This window comes from Apium graveolens, chromosome 4 (assembly GCF_009905375.1).
Source record: "Apium graveolens cultivar Ventura chromosome 4, ASM990537v1, whole genome shotgun sequence".
Classification (NCBI taxonomy): Eukaryota; Viridiplantae; Streptophyta; class Magnoliopsida; order Apiales; family Apiaceae; genus Apium; species Apium graveolens.
The window spans coordinates 79,368,941-79,375,974 of NC_133650.1; the positions used below are offsets into that span (position 1 = coordinate 79,368,941).

At 38.2% G+C, this 7,034-nt stretch overlaps 1 non-coding gene across 1 annotated transcript; it reads left to right on the forward strand.

Annotated features, from left to right (window-relative positions):
* The first annotated feature begins 783 nt into the window (after window positions 1-783).
* LOC141722475 (small nucleolar RNA R71) lies at window positions 784-890 on the forward strand. Its single transcript, XR_012575495.1, has one exon. It is a non-coding gene; the product is annotated as a small nucleolar RNA R71 (small nucleolar RNA).
* The last annotated feature ends 6,144 nt before the right edge of the window (window positions 891-7,034 follow it).

Below are 7,034 nucleotides of genomic sequence, written 5' to 3' on the forward strand. Positions count from 1 at the left end.
TCAGCAACTTTCCCAGACCTTAAGGTAATAGCCTTAACTTGCTCTTTAGCTTCCTTCCTACCTGGTACTTCCGTATCACTGGGAAGTGTGCCAGGTTGACGATTGAGCACTGCATTGGCTATTTGACCGATTTGATTTTCCAAGGTCTTGATAGAAACCGCCTGACTCTTGCATAATAGCTTAAGTTCCTCAAAATCAGCACTAGTAGGTGCAGCTGCACTTCCCTGTTGAGGATATGATTGCCTTTGAGCATACTGCTGTGTTTGCTGGAATTCAAGTGGATTAAACTGTTTACTCACACCTTGCTGATATGGTGGCTGAATAGCATTCTGATTATTACCCCAGCTGAAATTTGGATGATTTCTGTTACTAGGATGATAAGTAGCTGGCACAGGCTGTTGTTATCACTGATAATTATTCACATACTGAACAGATTCATTGACAAGAGAACACTGATCTGTAGCATGAGAACCTGCACAAAGCTCACAAACCATAGCTATTTGATTAACTCCATATGTAGCCAGAGAATCAACCTTCATTGACAGCGCTTGAAGTTGCGCTACAATAGCGGTGGCTGCGTCGACTTCCAGAATACCTGCTACCTTTCCAGGCATCATCCTCTGAGTTGGGTTTTGATGCTCATTTCCAGTCATAGTCTCGATAAGATTATAAGCCTCAGTATAGCTTTTAGCCCATAAGGCGCCTCCAGCTGCTGCATCGAGCATGGGCCGAGATTGGGCCCCCAAACCATTGTAGAAACCAGTGATCACCATCCAATCGGGCATTCCATGATGTGGACACTTCCTCAACATTTCCTTGTAGCGTTCCCAAGCTTCGCACATAGATTCTGTAGGTTGCTGCGCAAACTGAGTAAGAGCACTCCTCATAGCAGCAGTCTTTGCCATCGGATAAAACTTCACCAGAAACTTTTGCGCAAGATCTTGCCAAGTAGTGATGGACCCAGCTGGTTCAGAATGTAACCAGTCCTTAGCTTTGTCCCTCAGTGAGAATGGGAAAAGCCTCAGCTTGATAGCCTCATCAGTCACGCCATTATACTTGAAAGTACTGCAGATCTCGACAAAATTCCTTATGTGCATGTTGGGGTCTTCAGTCGCAGGTTCTCCAAAAGAAACAGAATTCTGCACCATCTGAATAGTGCCCGGCTTGATTTCAAAGGTGTTAGCTTGAATAGCCGGATGAAGAATGCTTGACTGAATGTCATCAATTTTAGGCCGAGAAAAGTCCATAAGAGCTGGATCAGCCTGAACAATACGATCACCCATGTTTACTGGTTCTTTCTGCTCAGTTCCTGAATCTGAATCTTCAAAATCTATCTTCTCCAGAATATCAAGAACTTCGTCTGTCTCCTCAGCTGTATCTAAAGTCCTCTTGCGAGTACGAGAACGAGTTTGCATAAACGCTCGCTAAAGTACCTGAAACACAACCGAAAACAATAAGTAACAACTACGTCCTAATCACTGAGTCCTAATGACCAATGATGGTAAGTACATAAACTAAACAAATACGCCGAGTCCCCGGCAGCGGCGCCAAAAACTTGTTAGGGCGAAAACACGCGCTAATATTCACGCAAGTATACGCGTTCCCAAGTAATATAGAATACTTTCTAGTTCGTTCCCACAGAGACTCGGACTAATTATTGTTTAATTAAACTCGCGCACCAATGTATGATTACTTCTCAATGTTAAGACACTAACACTTACAATTGTTGACTAAATTTTAACTATAATTAACTACTTAATTAATCACTTAGTTAACACTTCAAATTAATAATATTAAAACACTCATGAGATCACAACTTCATTACTACTTCCTTTAATAGTTATTGTTATTACCTTTAGCATGTGACAGTGATGATATTAATCGAATAACACGAAACTGATAAAAGCCAACTTTCATTGTACTAATACCATTCTACCAAGCATCCACAATTAAGATAGAAGTTGAATAGGCATCAATTATGTTGAGTTCCTATATGTCTACAGAAATTGACAACACAACGATTTAAGCACAAGTTATTCCTTTTGATTACACAGGGCGAATAAAACTGTTAGAGTTACCCACTAATCATGCACACCGTATATGAACCTATGCTAGCATGGCAAGTTCTAAATCTCAAGATCCGCCGTCGCTTCACAAGAGATTAACACCCTATCTTATATGTTCGCGACGCACATAAGACAAATACGCACAACCAATACTATATATCATACAATCATCATACACTAAAGTATTAAACAATTAACTAAACAATTCCATAGTAAATCCATTGCAACCCCATGATCACGATTAGCCCATAATAGCACTTATCGCCGTCATGGGTTCATATGAAATCATGATAAAGAAATAAAAGAAAATAATAACTAAACTAATTATATTAAATCAGAGTACGTCACAAGAGTAATAGGTTCAAAGTAAGAACACTAGCATCCAACGCTACAACGAAACAAGAATCACAAGAAAATATATGCTTCCTCTTCGTTGATGTGTGCTAAAACGGTCTTTTTTCTTATCTCCTTTTCTCCTTGCTTAATACCACGATCCAACCTCTCGTGAAAACGTCTCCAAATCTACTTATATAATAGTCCCATAAAACTCAGATTACATAGAAGTTGGAAGCCAAACAGAAGTAGAAGTCTAAAACAATTTATTATTTTTCCCGACCCTGCGCGGCCGCTCAGCATAGCCGAGCGGGCGCTCAGCTTTCTGCGCGGCCACTCAGCATAGCTGAGCGGGCGCTCAGGACCCTACTGGAAAATTCCTGAGTTTGCTCCGTTTCTTCGCCGTAATCTGCCCCTTTCTTTCCTCTCGCAATGGTGAAAACATGCCAAGGCTTATTCTTAATGATTACTCTTCCAAAATGCAACTAATACCCTGAAATGCATAAACACTAGAAAAACGCATCAAATACACAAAATACTTGATTTTAAGGCACCAATTTAAGCCATTTTAATATATTCTAAGTGGTATAAAATGCCATTTATCAGGTTGACTATGGTACTGGTGAATCTACAGATTTCTTTGGAGATGATGGTGATGATAGTGAAGAGCTCATGGACATAGGGGAGAAGCAGGCACCAGCTCTAGATCTGGCCTGCCATCATGGGCATTCTCCAAGGACTGTGATATTCAACTCTTCAAAACAACTCTCATCCATCAAATTCAAGACACACGTAATGCTCTTCAAGCCACAATAAATTCTAGCACCAAGAAGCTCTTACAGGCACATCTCAATTCTTTACAATTGCATCAAATCCAAGGCTTTCAACACAATCAGGATGTCACTTCTATCAAGACTGAGATTGATCAAGTGAAGAAGGATATTTCTGAAAGATTGGATGCTAAACTTCCAGAAGCAACAATGCTTGATATTAAGAGACAGCTAAGGAAGAACTCTGATCTTACCACTAAAATGGATTCCTTGGATAAAAGGATGACTACTATGGAAGCTTCTCTAACAGTTATTCATCTACATCAAGCACATCAAACTCAACTGTTGTAAAAGCTGGTGGTTGCACAATCTTCTTCCTCTACTCTACTTGATGATAACAAAAAGGGGGAGAAATCATTATCTCAAGACAGTTAAGCAGAGCCAACTAGTGAGGGGGGACATGTGGTAAATGTACAAATCATCCAAGTAATTGTTCCAGAAATTACTCTGCCAAAGTCACCAGTATTGGACAACATTGATCTGATCCAAATAGCAGTTGTTAAGCTTGAGTCAAAGTTAATTTGCAAGATGCTTGATGTTGCAGCTGTGGAGAAGGAACTAGATGAGAAATAGAGAAAGATAGATGCAGAAATTCAACAGAAGTTTGGGCCAATTCAGAAACCAGACAAAATCTTCACTCATCACTCTCAAGTCAAGAATATTTCTGTGAATGAAATGAGTATGAATTATCTGGAAAAAGGCCAAACATCTTGCATCAAATCTTCAAAGGCAAATCTGATCATGAAGCCTAAAAGAAACTACTCAAAGTTTTCAGACAAAAATCCTATGGATATTGTGTATGAAACACCTAGGCCAGATGAGAAGAAGCTGTTGGCTAGGTCAATTGTATTTTTCAAAGATCCAGCTGATTCAACACTTAAAAGAAGAATTGCCAAGATTTACAGAAATGGTAAAGAAATCTGTGTGGTGGCTGGACACCCTCAGTTTGTAGAAGCTAAAAAGGAAGAGAAGGAAAGAATCAGTCAAGAAAAGAAGTAAGCTGCCTTAGATGCTAAGAAGCTCAAACAAAAGAAGGAGCAAGCTGCTATCTTTGCCAAACTTCAAGCTGTTAAGACTACAACTGAGATTTCTGCACAAACATCTGTGATTGCTGAACCTCAAGATCAGAAAATGCAACAGAAACCACAACAGAAAAGAAGATTCAGATACAAGCTCCACTCCAAAAGAAAATTGGACTTCAGTGATGAGGAAATGGAAGACTACATTCCCAAAAAGTCTACAACTTCAACTCAGATATCAAAACCCTCAATGGTATTTGAAAAATTCAAGGTGGTGGATCCAACAAGGAATATTCATGGTGAACCCATAATTCCAAAGGACGAGCCAGTAGACTGGGATAGTTTTCCAATTCCTGAACTAAACTTTCCAATCGTCAACAAGCTAAAGAAAAAAAAGACTAGAGAAATCAAGAAAGTGAAGCATGTGACTCTTAGATCTGAGACCCTAACCAAATCTCAACCCACAGTGTTAGGTCACACACACTGTAGAGGGGGTGAATACAGTGTATAGTACACTCAAATCGAACTTTAAGAACTTAAGTAACAGAAAACAAACTTTATTGAAACAATAAACTCTGTTACAGTATGGAACTGTTACCTCTCAGTGATGAACAAATATCACGAGAGCTGCTAGGGTTACAATGAATAATCTTCTCTAATAATGATAACACTTTTAGTGTAAACCCTATGTATGTGTTTATATACTACACAGTTACAAGATAATCGCTAATTGATATGGAATATAATTCTGCTTCCTAAAATATATCAATCAGATATCTTTTCTTCCAAGTATTCCATTCTTTATAGAATTCCCTCTTCATGCATATCTCTTCTTATGTTTATCTTGATCTTCTTTCCTTTAATCAGCTACTGTCCTTATCTGATTGTCCTTCAGCACTTAAGTTCTGATATTTATCTTCTGATGATTATCTCCTGATAACATAAGTACTGATATCCTTAAGTCCTGACTTCCAGTATAAGTACTGATCAACAGTTAAGTACTGATTTATCCTGTTCAAGTAAGATCTGAAAGCTAAACATAAAACATATTAGCCATGGCATTATCAAATATATCTAACAATCTCCCCCAACTTGTAAATTAACATAATATACAAGTTTAACAGATATTTGATGATGTCAAAAATATTAAGTACAAATGCATGAGAATTAGACTAGATATCTACAACTTATAGTCCTTAAAGCTTTTACCAATTTCAACTTCTGATAACAACTTCAGTCTGTATAAATATCAGAATTTAAGCAGTTGTAGATCTTCGACTTGGCTTCATCATTTTCTGATCTCCCTGATATCAGGAGTTGTTCTGAGATAGTTCTTCAACAAACATTTCTCAGCATATCTTAGTTCATCAATCATTCTCCTTTTGACATCTTTAAGCTCTGTGGTATCTTCACCAGTTTGAAAGATTGCAGCTCTGAGATCATTGATCTTTGCTTTTCTCAACTCCTGATCTAGTCTTATGACATAAGCTTTGTCAGACTCCAGATTGAATTCAAGTCCCTTAATACCAAGATATGTTCTGATCTGTGCAGTATTAGGCTTCATATCAATAATATCACCATTGTGATCTCTGTACTTTGGAACATATATGCTGTCAGACTTAACAGAATAAAGCCTTTTCTGTCTCTGAATCTGTTCTTTTAAGTAGTTTGCAGCAGTCTCTGTTATTTTGTCATCCACTTGAAGTAAGAAAAGTACATGCTCCAATTCTTCAAAATACTTCAATGGAATGGCATTTTGTCTTATATGATAAACCCTACCATCTGTCATGAAATACAACATGATGTATTCTTTCAAGTAGGTATGGTAAACCATCTGTACAGATTCCAGTTGATTCAATCTCTCAGGAGTTGCTCCAATACCTGGTTCACTCAAGGAAGTTGGATCATTGGTAGTGTTGTGTACTCTTCTTTCATCAGCACTTCCCAATCCAGTTTTATCTTTAGCTTCCTTTCCAGTAACTACTCTTGCTTCAAAACCACTTGCAGTAGTCTTCAAAGATTGAGTCTGTTTTGCTTTAGTGAATCCTGGTAGGAGTGTCTTTAATCTATTTTCTGATATCAAGTTAACTTGACATCTGTCAGAGGTTACTTGCTTCTTCTGAATATCAGAACTTACAATTTCTTGACTCTGAACAACTTGAGCCATGTCAGAGGTTGTTTTAAGAACTTTTCTTGAAGTCAGAGAAAGATCATCCTTTTCATCAGTAATTTCTTCTTCCTCAGGAGGTACATAAACCTTGATGGGTTCACCAACCTTTTCTTTACCCTTGGATCTTGGATCTATCTGTGGTTGTGATCTAGCCAATGTTGCTTCAGTATGTGTCCTTTCTTTGATCACAATGCCTTTGAGTTTTGGAAGTGAATTTTTACCAGAAGCTTCAGATTTAGATGTGACTTTCTCTGATTTAAGTCTAGCTTTTTCTTCCTTTAAACTTTCCAAGTCCATTCCTAGATTTTCTTGAAGAAATAACTGTCTTGACATTTCCTCATCAAGATCTAGAAGTTCATCAGAACTTATCCTTTTACCAGCAGCAGAACTTATTCTTTTCCCAGTATCAGAACTTGTCCTGTGACTAGCTTGTCTTGATGTAAACCTTCTACCTTGACTATGACCGCTACCCATTCCAGAGTATCCTCGATCATCATTTCCATCATCCTTTCCTTGCAGTGTCTTGTTAGTGTTGCATTTGGACTTAATTACCTTCTCCCCCTTTTTGGCATCAGCAGGTAGTAAAAGAGAGATAAGTAATTCCACTGAGGATTGG